Source organism: Microtus oregoni, unplaced genomic scaffold (assembly GCF_018167655.1).
Source record: "Microtus oregoni isolate MIOR12 unplaced genomic scaffold, Mior012 000189F_ref0000355, whole genome shotgun sequence".
In the NCBI taxonomy this organism is placed as follows: Eukaryota; Metazoa; Chordata; class Mammalia; order Rodentia; family Cricetidae; genus Microtus; species Microtus oregoni.
In genome coordinates this window covers 17,472-31,662 of record NW_024544848.1, presented here as the reverse complement: position 1 = coordinate 31,662, position 14,191 = coordinate 17,472, and positions in this window count along the sequence as shown.

Here is a 14,191-nt window from a genome sequence, read left to right as displayed (position 1 = left end):
TCAGCAGCAGCTGGGTCTCTGGATGTCACCACTGCCCCTGGTGGTAGTGCAGGTTGGTGCAGGTCTCAGCATCAGTGTGGCCCATAGACACCAACATGGTCTTCGATCTTGGGATCTGCAAGGCCTTTGATGGTAACAGGAGCCTTGGACACCAGCACAGAGCCTGGCTGCATTAGGGTGATGGACCCTGACATGACCCTCAGCTGCAGCTCTGGGCCTGATGTCACCAGGATATTGAGTAGCAGCGCAGGCCACTCAGATCTGCATGCATCCTGTCCTTCAAACACCAACCTGGACTCAGGTGGGTGATCTGACCCTGGGCATCCTCATGGCCCTCAGTGGTAGCAAGAACCACATATGTCAATCCAGATACTGTCTAATATAGGACCACATACCCAGATGTGGCTCTTGGGAGCAGCCTAGGCCCAGATGACCCCATGGTCCCAGGCCACTCATATCTATCTGGTCTCTGGCATGGCCCCCAGATTCCAAACAAGCCACAAGCTCTGGCCCAGATCTCAGGTCTCTGTGTGGGCCCTAGTGGCAACCTGGGTCAGAGATTTCAATATAGACCCTGGTTGTAGTTTGGCCATGGACCCGGACATGACCCCAGGAAGCTGCTCAGTCTGGTTGACATCCTTGCTCCAGGTGGTAGCCTTGGCTACTGAGATCAGGAAGGCTCTGGCAGCAACATGGCCCCAGGATACCATCAAGGCCACAGATTGTAGCCCAGATCACAGGCTTCTTTTGGCCTTTGGTAGCACATGGTCCACGAACATGAATCTAGACCTGGACTGCAGTAGGACCATAGACCCAGACATGGTCCTTGGCAGCAGCCTGGGTCTGGATGTCACCATGGCCCCAGGTGGCAGCAAAGGCAGCCCAGATTGGTACAGCCCCATTGGTAGTGTGGCCTTTGGACCCAAACAAGCCCCAGAAGGTGGCCCAGACCACTGGAATCAGGATGGCACTCAACAGGACCAGGGACCCCAATATGGCCCTTAGCAGCAGCCTGGCCTGAACATCATCATGGATATCTACTATCTGCCTACTCCTCACTGTCTTAATTTATTCCTTTCTATGTCTTTCCACAGTGTGTGAACAATTTTGCTTCTCTTTCTCTCCCATTTCTCCACCATAAATTTCCTTGTGGCACCAGGTAGGCCCAGGATGTTTTCCTGCCAGCCAGGGCCTTGAGAACCCTGGCTGGCTGGTCCCTGTCTGTGAGGAATAGCCAGGCAATGGTTGCTTCTACAGTCCTACTTTATGGGTCTCATATTTCTCAGCAGCAAACCTGTGACATGGCAACTAAAAACAATCATGGAATAAAAACCAATACAGACCATGAGGTCTAAAGAATTGGGTTCAGTAAAATATAGAAATAGTATACTAAATATAACAAGAGTGTATCCTAGTGCATTCTAGCTGTTTAATTTCAGGGGCAATATATTTTCCTCTCCTTTGGTTATTTGAGACAGGGTGTCATGTATTCCAGGCTGACCTTATTCCATTGGTGATATCTAGTCATATGGCCAGAGTTGGCGAATAAAGAAGGTTGGGGAATGGTGTTCTGTTGGTGTTTATAACAAGTCTACTCTACCGAAGAAAAACATGAATTTTAGTAGAAATCTTACCATGTTTTTGTTTTTCAAAACAACATATTACATCATATTTGCTATCTTATGCTTGACAGCAAAATAGAAGTTAGATTTGTAACTGCAGGAAAAGGAAGCTGTTCTGTTATTGGAAAAAAACAAACCTTGGGCTTTTAAAAATTACAAAGTCGTAGGCTTGTCTGAAATGACTGAGCAGGAAATATATTCTTAGAAATAAAGGACTTACCTCAACTTTTTTTTTTTTTGCCACAGAGATATATCCCATACCTTGAGGTATTTGAGAATTTGAAGAACATATTTTGTGATGTTGAGATCAGGTTATGCTCTTTCTACATTACTCCATATTGTATAAACTGGTGGGTTTTCAGTCTCCCCTGAGACACTCCATTTTACATACAGACTGTGACTCTGTTTTGAGGATGGAGAATCACTCTGCACCTTGGTAGATGCATAAATGGGCACAGACTGATAACTTATTCCTAAAGCCATAAAGGGTGCCACCTTACACATCTTTAAAAGAAAATTGGGACTGTAGGAGTACATAATTTACTCAAGCAATATCCAGAAAACCCATCCCAAGACTACTTGTACACTCCAGACTGAGGAAAGGGTATACACACCCCACTTTGGCTCAATAAAGAGGAAGACACCTAGGCCGGGTGGTGGTGGCACACGCCTTTAATTCCAGCACTCGGGAGGCAGAGGCAGGCAGATCTCTGTGAGTTCGAGACCAGCCTGGTCTACAAGAGCTAGTTCCAGGACAGGCTTCAAAGCTACAGAGAAACTCTGTCTCGAAAAACAAAACAAAAAAAAAAAAGAGGAAGACACCTAACACTGTCATGGCAATGGCTACACTGACCTGTTGTCTGACCGTCCCATGTATGTGTCAAGGGACTGGTGGGCAAAGAACTCCTGGCTGCGTCAAAGTTTTAGACATAGCATAATTGAATTTCCAACTGCTTGTCCTTCTATTTGCCTGTCTGGACCTGACATCCATTTGCCTATGTGTTCATTTACCTGGCCTCAGTCACTGCTCTTGGCTTCCATAGTTTTTACTGTCGCTGGCTTCTGCAGCTCAATCCTGACCCTGCAGCAACAATAGCCGCTGCAGCGGTGGTGCCTCCAGCAGCCTGCTAGCATAATTCCTTATCTCATTCTTGCAGGGGCTCTCTTTGTATGTCTGTCAGGCCCACTGCTCTCAAGCTGCTGTGAAACCTCCTGAACTCTAATGTGCCCCCCCCTTTTTTTAACAAAAAAAAAAAACAGTTTGTAGCTATTCTGCAACCCCCTCCATTTCTTCCCTCAATCTACCTCTATCTCTCTCATAAACACATATGACCTACTGGAAGCCCTGCTGTTGCTCCTAATACACACACACACACACACACACACACACACGAGTATATAATGTGTAATGTGTGATCTGGGCGTTAATATTAGTAATTTCATCCAAGGCTATTAAGGAAAGTAGGACTATTTGGCAAGCTTCTGAAAATAGAACTCTTATACCTTGTGAATTTATTGTTCAATAACACTGACATAAAATACATAAATATGATCATCTATGTTTGTGGTAACAGAAGAAAGGACCAGTGAAAAAGCTGTGTGGAAACATATGATCTGATATTTCACATAAACTATAATAAAAGGGATAATAGAACACATGCGATATGAAATATGAAGGGACAGGGGAAGAATACTGGGCACTAAAGATTTAAGCAGGGACATGTTGCGGGAGCTCCTCCTGCTCCTTCAGCCAATAGCTGCTGAGATACCAGCCCCTTGGGGCGTGGTTTTTCTCCCTTTAAAAAAGTGGCCACTTCCCTCTCCTCTCCCACTTCCTGCTCCACTTCAGGCGACTAGACTCCCTTCCTGATTGCGCAGAGGGCTGTTGTCTGGGACAGTGATCTGTAAGTTTTTCCCCCTTTAAATAAATAACCATTCTATTAATCATAATTCCAAACTGGTGTGGGATTGTTGTGACTTACACCTTTGCCTTCAGGGACGGAAATATGAGGATGAGGGGCAAGAAGGTGTAGGGAGTGGGTTAACCAAAAATAAGGAAGTATGAAAAAGCCTTAGAAAATCACTAATCTGTAAGTTGCTAAGAGTAATCTTGGTTGTCAATTTGACAAACCTGGGAAGAAGGAACCACAGTTGAGGGATTGCCTCCATCGGATTGGCCTGTGGTCATGTCTGTGGGTCATTTTCTTGATTGCTAATTGATGCAGGAGAACCCAGCTCATTTTTGGGTACCATCCTTAGCCTGGTAGGTCTCAGATATCCTAGCTAGCTCACAGAGTTTGAACTGCCTACCCGGGAGCCTGTATGGGACCCACCTAGACAGTCTGCATATATGTGACAGTTATACAGCTTGGTTTACTTATGGGACTCTTAACATGCGAAGCATGTTGGAGGCTATGGACCCAGACCCTGAATTTCCTTTAAACAAACTGTTATGCTTGCAGTTGCTCTGAGCAAAACAACTTGTTTCTCCTGTGTTTGCAGCTGCTCTGAGCATGAGACCCTCAGGAGTTCCTGATGGCAGGGGAGTGGTTTCTGGTGGGTTTGGCTGGGGCGTGTCTATCAGTTAAGGATCCATATATAAGCGGCTCTGGTACACAATAAAGGGGGCATTCTTGTTTCAAGGATGACCCGTGTCTCTGTCTGTGTGTCTTTGTGTGTTTAGATCTCCAGGCCCTTGCCCGGCTCGTGAATGTACTACAGTGCAGGTGTAGCACTATAGGCGTAGTACAGTAGTACACATAGTAGTACGGACGGTACAGAAACAGGCGCTGTCCCTAATGCTTTGGCTGCCTCTCGGGAATCTATTTTTCATACTGGGTTGCCTTGCTCAGCCTTAATACAAAGGGGAGGTGCTTAGCCCCTTTCTGAACAGAAGTGGAGGAGTGGGGGGCACAGAGAGGAGGTGGAATGAGAGAATGGGAGATGAGAGAGGGCAAACTGTGGCCAGGATATAAAATAAATAATGAATAAAAAAGAATGAAGGAAGGTAGCTGAACATGAGCTTTGAAACAAACTTTCTCCTGTGATTTCTACTTCAAGCTCCTATCTTGAGCTCCTGCCTTGGCTTCTTTCAATGATGGGCTATAACTTATATGACAAAGGAAATGCATTCCTCCCAAGTTGCTTTCAGTAATAGTGTTTACCCCAGCAATGGAAAACAAATGAGCTTTAAAAAATTTCAAAACCAGAGGTTTGTACGCAGGCACCTGGAGTGTGTGAATAATGCTGCTCCCAGGAGACAGGAGTTAGTAAATGAAGCTGTCAGGGCTAGGAATGCATTACTCCCTATGAGTACTAGTCAGGAGGCCCCAGGGGCACCACCACAGATTATTGCCGATGCTTTTGATTGCCCACCATAAGGACTCATAAGACTCATTTGTAGAAGACACCATACACTTTGGTTGTAGTACATGGAGAAATCAGTCTTGATCTGACCAGGATGCTCTCCCTGCTGAGCGCCTTTTATTGTGCTGGAAGGTGCTATGCAGACTGCTGGAGGAGAAAAGATACAAGTGGTCTTATCAAGCACTGGCCCCAGCATGCTATAATACTGACCTACAAGGCAAGATGTTTCCACCTGTGCAATGGGAGAAGACTAAATATGGGAGCAGCCAACTACTCTCTTATTAAACTTGAGGCCTGTAGTGCAGGAGGGAATTCCTACTTGGCACCATAAACATGATCAAAATCCATGACCAGGGAGGATGTAGGCCCTGGTTGGGGGAGCAGGATACCTGCTATTGTTTTTCTAAATGGGCATGTTGTCAAACTACCTTCTAAATGTTTATGCTTATATCCCAAAATTTGTGCTGCTCTTGACCTTGAACAGAGAAGATTTTTATTGTAGTGGGCAGTGATTAATATAGAGGCTCAAAACTGTTCAAATTGCTAAGGACAGTCACTGTGAGTGCTCAGCTATAGGTATGGAATCTTTGTCAACCTGCCTCTCCTCAAGACGTCACAGGAAAAGCTGAAGAAAGAATGTAAGAACCAGAGAATGGCAAGTGTGCTGTGAAATACTGTCTTCTGGACATGCCTTGGCTGTTGTACACACAAACTTATAACAGCTGTGGTTACCTAAATAAGACTTGAACAAAATCCATTTGGTCAAACTTCAAGCATGGATGAGAGAGGCAGTATGGCGGCTCAACCTCTAACTGAGGAGCTATTGGCAGTTGATGATGGCTGCTAGGAGAGGGACAGTCACTTTCCTTGGGGTAGGTGGCTACTGGTGGGTTGTCTATGTTGTAGTGGATGACTCCACACCCACTTGATCTAGGAAGAACTAATTTATTTCAGTGAGTTAAAAATAACCAGACAAATAAGAGGACATGAAGTTGGGACGGAGATGGTTTAGAGGGTCTTTGGGGGGAGTTGGGTGGGGAGTGGGTGTGATCAAGATATATTGTATACGTGTGTGGTGGTTTGAATGTAATTGACCCCATAATCTCATAGGGAGTGGCATTATTAGGAGTTGTGGCTTTGTTATAGTGGGTGTGGTCTTGTTGGAGGAAGTGTGTCACTGTGGAGGTGGGCTTTGAGGTCACATATATGCTCATGTCATGCCCAGTGTCTTAGTTCACTTCCTGTTGCTTGTGGGTCAAGATGTAGGACTCTCAGCTCCTTCTCCATCACCATGTCTGCTTTCATGTCACCATGTCATACCATGAAGACAATGTACTAAACCTCTGAAAAAGTAAGTCATTTCAATTAAATGTTTTTCTTTTATAAGAGTTGCTGTTGTCATGTTTTCTCTTCACAGCAATAGAAACCTGAAGGCAACATGCATAAAAATTTCAAAGAATAAATAAAAATTATTAAAAATAACATATATTTGTCTGTGCATGTGTATGTGTGTATTTCTTTTGAGTCCTTCTTTCTTCTTTTCTCCTGTGCTCAAGAATATAAGACCAATTGTCAGGGAATGATGTTGAAAGTGATGTTGATCTATTTTCCTGGTCATAGTAACAGAAATATGGGCCAGGATAACAAAACAAATCTATTTTCTCGCTTTCTGTCATAAGCATCAAAGCAAATTCCAAAGCTTTGCATGGCATCTTGAGTTTCTCAAATACTTAAATTTCAAATTATTTGAAATTAATTTGGGAACAAATATGCTTCCTACTGAGAAGGGAACTTAGAGAATTATCATTATTATTATTATTATATTTTCAAGACAGGGTTTCTCTGTGTGGGATTGTCCTGGAACTCACTTTGTAAACAAGGCTGCTCTTAAATTCACAGATCTGCCTGCCTCTGCCTTCCATATGCTTGGATTAAAGACATGTGCCATGAACGCCCGGCTTATTTTTATTTGTATCTTCCATATTAACGTATCTTTTCCCTCTTACTTCTCAGTTTTATCTTCTGAGAGCTTAAAATAAGTCCTGTGATGGTCAAAGTGTCCTAATGATGCCACTCAGGTTATTTGTATGTTACGATATTGGGAGGTTGTTGTTCAAATCATCGTTTCTATTGTGTTCATACTTATCTACTGCATTTTAACAGTCTTCCATGAATCAAAATATCAATAGCAAGCTAATAAAATAGTATTGAGCTGGGGTTGAATGAGAGGAATCAGCGAGCCACAGGATTTTCATGCTCTCTTTTGGCATATAGATTTAACATCACATGTGATTTAAATCCATACAGAAGCTAAGCTTACCATGCACTCTTCTCATTTTTTTTTCAGCCTCCTCAGACACATCTTGCCAGGTCTATCTTTTTTTCACTTTTGTACCTTTTAAATGATTGAAAATCAGATTTTCCTACTGACTGTGCCTTTTGTCCAGAATGATAAATGATGATTTCTGCCTCCTCCCCTCTCTGTCTGCTTCTGAACGTTGTTCAGAATAAGCTGGCTCTTTGCGAGGAGTTTTGCTGCTGTCAGGGGATTTATGTAAGATGTGAGCTGAGCCATGGCGACTGAAGTGATTGGATAATGGTTCCTACAGAGCTGCATGCATAGCACAAGCCATGATGGGGCTTTTTTTGGTTCTTCCTCAAATAGCTACAGTCCTTGTTTGGGGAATTTAAGATGTTCATATATTTCTAAGTAAGAGAAGGAATGGGCAAAAAGTTGACAATTTATGATTTGGCAAATGAACCTTATTTTGTCACATTTGATGTGTGATTTGGACAAATCATGTAACCTTTCTGAGCCTCAATTTATTTATCTGTAAAATGAGAATGATGCTATGTGAATTTTATGGTCCCTTCCATGTATAAAATTTCATGTTTGGAGCCTTATATTACTTGACTCAAATGCTGTGTGTGTGTGTGTGTGTGTGTGTGTGTGTGTGTGTGTGTGTGTATGTATGTGTATGTGGGTGTACATGTGTGTAGATACACATGCATATGTGTGTATTCATGTGGAGTCTTGAGGTCAACCTGAGGTCGTGTTCTTCAGATACTGTCTACCATTTTTGTCTTTCACTAGGGTCTGGGCTCACTGGTTATGCTAGGCTGACTTTCTAGCAAGTCCCCGAGACCATCTTGTCTCCATTTCACCAGTGCTGACATTTCCAAGCTTGTTTTGGCACCACGTTTGCCCTTTTACATCTGTTCTGAGTATTGAACTCGGGTTCGCAGGCTTGTGTAGATAGCACATTATAGGCTGAGCGACCATCACAGTCCCTGTGCCAAATTTTATATTAAAAATTGATTACCACCAGGTCATTAAAAGTTGATTAGGTGGTTAAGAAGAATTAATACAGCCAGCAAGAGACTGAATTTGTTATTAGATGAAAGAGTGGGTTGTTACAAAGTAAGGTTGCCTTGTGTGTGTTATTTCTTCTTCAGGTGCCTACCTTTCCTTCCATCTATTTCTGACACAGTGAAGTAGCATATATAAAGCAGAACAAGCCTCAGCACTATATTATTGTGGTCCTCAGCCCATAAAAATGCTCCCCAACCCCCTTTCCTTTATTAATTATCTGGCTTCACACATTCTACTACAGTAAGAGAAAACAGGCGAAGACCCCATGGTAACAGCAGATTTATAGGCTTTTTTTTTTTGTTTTCTCTCTTAAAGCTCTGATCACTTGGATGGCTAGGAGGATGGGTGGTCAGTGAAAGTGGATGAATCACTTTGATGTGTTGCCATCTCCCACCCAGCTTCATGACTCATCCACTGTGCCCTGTACACAAGAACTATGCCCTTCAGCTGTTAAGCACCATTTTTCTTACTTCCCACAAAGATATAAGCCTGCAAGTTTAGTTTTCTCCACTGATTGTTCATTTTACTCTGGCGTTCTTCTTCCCGATGACTGAGCCACCCTCTGTTCCCACTTTGCGTTACTGAGCAAGCTAGATGGTATTTTCCAAAGATGGGCATAGCATAACTTTCATCTTTTAGGATCTTCTACAATAGCAGTGGCTATCACCCTTCCTAATGCTGCAGCCCTTTAACACAGTTTCTTGTGTTGTGGAGACCCCAACCATAAAACTATTTCATTGCTACTTTATAGCTGTAATTTTACTACTGTTATGAAACATAATGTAAATATCTGTGTTTTCTGATGGTTTTAGGTGACCCCTGTGAAAGGGTCATTCGACACCTAAATGGGTCATGACCCATGGGTTGAGGACTACTGTACAAGAAGACCAGCCGCACCCTCATTAGGAAGTAGAACCTAAACTCCCCTGTATTTGTGGGCTAGCCTTAGTGAATTAATAAATAACATTGAGATTATTTTTATTTCTAGGCCCTATGAGAGGTGATTGTAGTGGAGTATATTCATGAAGGGATGCATGGATCATGATGTCGGTACCCACAGATATCTTAGAGCTCCTCTGATATCTTAGAGCTCCTCTGCTGAGCTAGCTGACCACGCAGCTGCATGCTGTGGCTACTTTTCCACCATGGGGTGTTGAGAGGTATAAGAAAAAGATGCTGAGGTCTGCTGTGAAGTAATTTGGAGAATGATCTTAATCACAATAGTTATGTTATCAAGGAAAAGACAGCGACTCAAATAAAAATCACTATGAAATGAAAAGTTGTGAAGACTGGCCATCCTCCTTCCTGCTGAGTCACCTAAGAAAGGTCCCAAGAAGGTGGCATCTAGTATCTCATCACTTCCTACAGCTGTCCTCAAGTTAAAACTTTCAATATCTCTGAGGCTGGGGAGGCAAACCCTAAAGAAACAGAAAACAGGCATGACACCAGGCACTCTGAATAAATCCAGTAGCAACAGTGACCTGGTGGATACTACAGAGCTAGGAGAAATTCCTTTAGTTAAGAAACCCAAGTTAACCAGACCCGGCCCTGAATTCTGGCCTTCTGTACCCTCTGCTGATGCTCGGCTACTATACTCTGGAGCCTTTCCAATTCACTGGTGTAAGGCCTTTGAGGTGTCGGTTCTTCAACTTACAATGCCTTTTCTGCCACATTCTATTGGTCAAATTTATTATATTTATTAAGGTTAGTGATTAGTGGTGGGGGTGTGCTGCAGTGGCTGAGTGCTTACCTAGCATGTTCAAGACTTTGTATTTGATCCCCAAGCACTGCAAAAAACAAAACAATACAGGGGCAGTGCACTGGTTATTTTTACATCACTGTGACAAAATATATGACAGGAAGCATCTAAGGGAGGAGGTGCGTATTTGGGCTGACATTTTCAGTCTGTCGTGGTGTGCAAGGCATTGGAGAGGTGTGGGATTTGTGACAGAGGGGTCTGACATCTTGGCAGATCAGGAGTGGAACTGGAAATTGGGTGGAACTGATTCTTGAAGATTCACTTTAACTGACCCACCTCTGCCAGTGCCAGCTCTACTCCCACCTCAGAAGTTCCTCAGTTTCCCTAATCAGTTTCACCAGTTAGAAAGTGCTGGATGGCACCTTCTTATACACAGTGCTTAACTTGTCAAATAAGACAAGGGTCATGATAACCTGGTGTCTTAGTTTGCTTTCTGTTGCTGTGCTAAAGTACTGACTAGAAGCTACTTGGGGCATGGAAATCAAGATAGGAACTCAAGACAGGAACCTGGAGGCAACAACTACAGCAGAGACTACACCACAGAGGAACACTACTTACTGGCTTGCTTAGCTACCTTTGTTATACAACCCAGGCTGACCTGCCCAGGTATGGCACTGCCCACAATAGGATGGGTCCTCCTACATAATTAACAGTCAAGAAAATGCCCCCACATACTGCTGCACTGGCTCATCTTAGTGATACAATTCACCAGTTGCGGTTCTCTGTCCCCAGGTGTGTCAAGTTGACAACCAGGGTTAGTCCTCTCGCTTAGTTCAACCAAACTCTGCAGATACTTAGCTGTCTCTTTCCTGCTCCTGTCCTACGCTCTCGCTGCTCAATGTCTCACCATTCCTTAAACATATGCTTGTATTTCTCACACCACAAGGTTACACTGTTTTCTCCGTGTGATAGTTAATTTGGATCCCGAACTTGATTGATCAAAACATAACTGGGGATGGGTATTAGTGGGATAAATTTCTGGTTGTTTTTATGAGGGCATCTCCAGAACTGAGTATATATCATAAGGCTTTCGACTTAATTACCTCTTGATGGATTCATGATATGATGGCAGTATTGGGAGGTAATAAATAAAAGAGATGGGTCCTAGCTGGTTGCTGAGGATGCACTCTTAATGGCTATATATTGTTCTGTCCTCTTCCTGTATCACCCTTTTGCCTGATTCCTAGATACTGTGCTGTGAGCTGTTCTCTTCTGCCACATCCTCCTTCTAGTAATTTATCTCCACGTCTTTATAATATTACTCTCACTGCACTCTAATTGTTTGCTTACATGCTTAATTATCCTAATAGATTGGTACGTTCTGAAGTGGAAACACAATGTCACGTCTTGCTTTTGGTACAAGTCACTAAGCATATTTTAAAAGCTAATAATTTTTCTTTGTTTCCTATTTGTTCTGGAGTGGTAGCGGATTTGCCAATGGAGAATGACTGCTTTTCTTTTATAAAGAGAAAAAAGACTTTGATGAGGCTTTTGTCTATCTAAAGCCTGACTTCGCACACATTTTGTAGGGGAGTTACAGGCAAGGCAAAAGTGCATATTTGAACATGCCTCTGTCTAACAATTTGTCTCCTAGTGCTCACCATCTTAGCGGGAACTCAAACCCTGCAAGTTAAGCCCAAAGGAAACACAGCACAGATTTCTTACAGAAGATCGTAGTTGAGGCTCTTCTTGTTTGGATATCCTAATCAGATTTTCTGGCGTGACATGTTAACTAAGATGACGTGACAGTTGGACTCTAATAAGAACTGTTTCTTGCTATTCTGGGAAACTATTGAAGAATATTTCTAGATGTTTCAAAGTTTCACAACCAGGCAAGTACTTGGAGTAGCTGAATGATTTTGTTTTGCAGTTTGCGTATTAGTTTGATCTCTTTCCTTTTTCTCTTGCGGGGCTAAGAGTTGAACCCAGAACTTTGTACATGCTAGGCAAAGACTCTGCCACTGAGCTACATCCCAAGACCTAGAATTCCTTCATTTTATATAATTTTTTCCTGTTTATAAAAGATTTCATGACTCATGATGCCTGCATATATATGTAATATATATTACATACACATCTATATACACATGAATGCAAAAAATAAATGAATCAAATAGTTTAAAGATTTATAACTATTTTTTAAACAGAATTGGGGTTCTAATACATAGAATCTTGATGTACAGATCATAACATTACCACTAAATATTCTTTGAGAAAAATATTTCCAGTAATGTAGCATAATTTATTTAAACATTTTCCCACCATTTACTGTTTTTAGACACGGAAACGATGTTCTAAAGTACTTTCATGTAATAAACTTTTGTGTTTATTATTATTTCCTTGGGATATGTTTCTTAATGGGTAATTACTGGGTCAGGGAGCATGATCATGTGCATAGGTCTTGTTCTGTATTACCACACTGCCCTTTAGAAAGGTTGTAAAATTATAAATTCTTTCAAATGTGTAGAACAGTCAATGTCTATGTACTTGCTTCTCCAATATAGGTAATTTCATTCGAAATCGCTTTGCTCAGCTGTTAGGACAACATGCTGTTGTGTTTAATTTGTTCTTTTTGTGTACTGATGAAGCTTCTTTTGCAGCAAATCACAGCTTAATCTTTATAGTCTTACAATCAGAATGCCACAGCCTGTCTGTCTACTTGGATTCAGGGAGTTTGTTTTCTATTTTCTTAGTTAGAACTGTAATTTCCTTTTACTGGAAGTAAAGGCCAGGTAGGTGCCCGGTGTCTCTACAGCAACCTTTCTGAGTTCACCAAGAGAAATCTACTCCCTCAAAACCAGCAGTAGCCAACTCACTGAACATTTGCTGGGGAGACAGAGGTGCTACAATGGCTTGAAAGCTTTGGATGTCTCCCTTACCACCAAGTCCTTTTTTTCTCCCTGTTTCCCCCAAAGTTCAGATTCTCTTTCATTGTATGTTACTTGTGACATTCTCATCAAATTCTCCCTATTCCTGAACGTTATTTTACTACTTGAGGCAACTAGTGATTTTAAAAGCCCCATGCTTTTGAGGATTCCTTCTCCACCTTTATATTTCACCTATTACTATATTGTACATTCGGGGGAAACGACTAATACCATAGTTATTAATGGAACAACATTCCCCCCCCCAGGTTGTTTCTGTAGCATTATATACAATCACTGATAAACTTAAAATGATATATCTCTTAGACTGTGTTTCCAATTTGAGGGGAAGCCATTGGGTGATGTGGGATTCCCCTCTGTATGCTATGAATATGTTTTATTATCATTGGTTAATATAAAAACTTCTTTGGCCTATGGCAGGGCTGAATATAGATAGGCAGGAAAACTAAACTGAATGTAGGAAGAAAGAAGGTGGGGTCAGAGAGACGCCATGTAGCTGCTGAAGGAGAAAGACACCAGAACCTTACTGGCAAGCCATAGCCTTGTGGCAATACATAGATTAATAGAAATGGGTTAATTTAAAATGTAAGAGCTAGTTAGGAATATGCCTGAGCCATCATTGGCTGAACAGTGTTGTAATTAATATAGTTTCTGTGTGATAATTCGGGTCTGGGTGGCTGGGAAGTGAATGCACTCTCTCTGTTTACAATTCGGGCTACACCAAGATAAGAATTTGTAAAGGAATGAAGAAGCAGGATTGGGCAGAGGAAGACCTTGTGATGTGGTGCATCAAAGCAGAGACTTCAGCTGCCCCTCTGGTCACTTGTCATGATCATTCAGTCTATCTCCAATTCGAGACAAGAGGGTTGGACCTTCATGTCCCATACCCATGGCCAGTCCTTGGTAATGGCCACCCTAAAGGGAATGCATGTAACTTTGGAAAAAGCTTGTCTACCAAGAGCCAAGTAGGAGGGTTCAGTTCCCAATATTTAGCAACTGATGCTTTCAGCAGTGAGGAATAAGAACTTTCTCTGAAGGGAGAATTGAATGGTTTCTCAGGCATTTTGTTATTTTTGTTTTATGCTGTAAATCTCCTTGACTCTAAGCCAGTGTAAGTTATACTGAACAATCAAGTCTGGAGGGGTAAGAGCAGAGTGAGGATTTTCAGTTGGATAGAAGTTGGCTT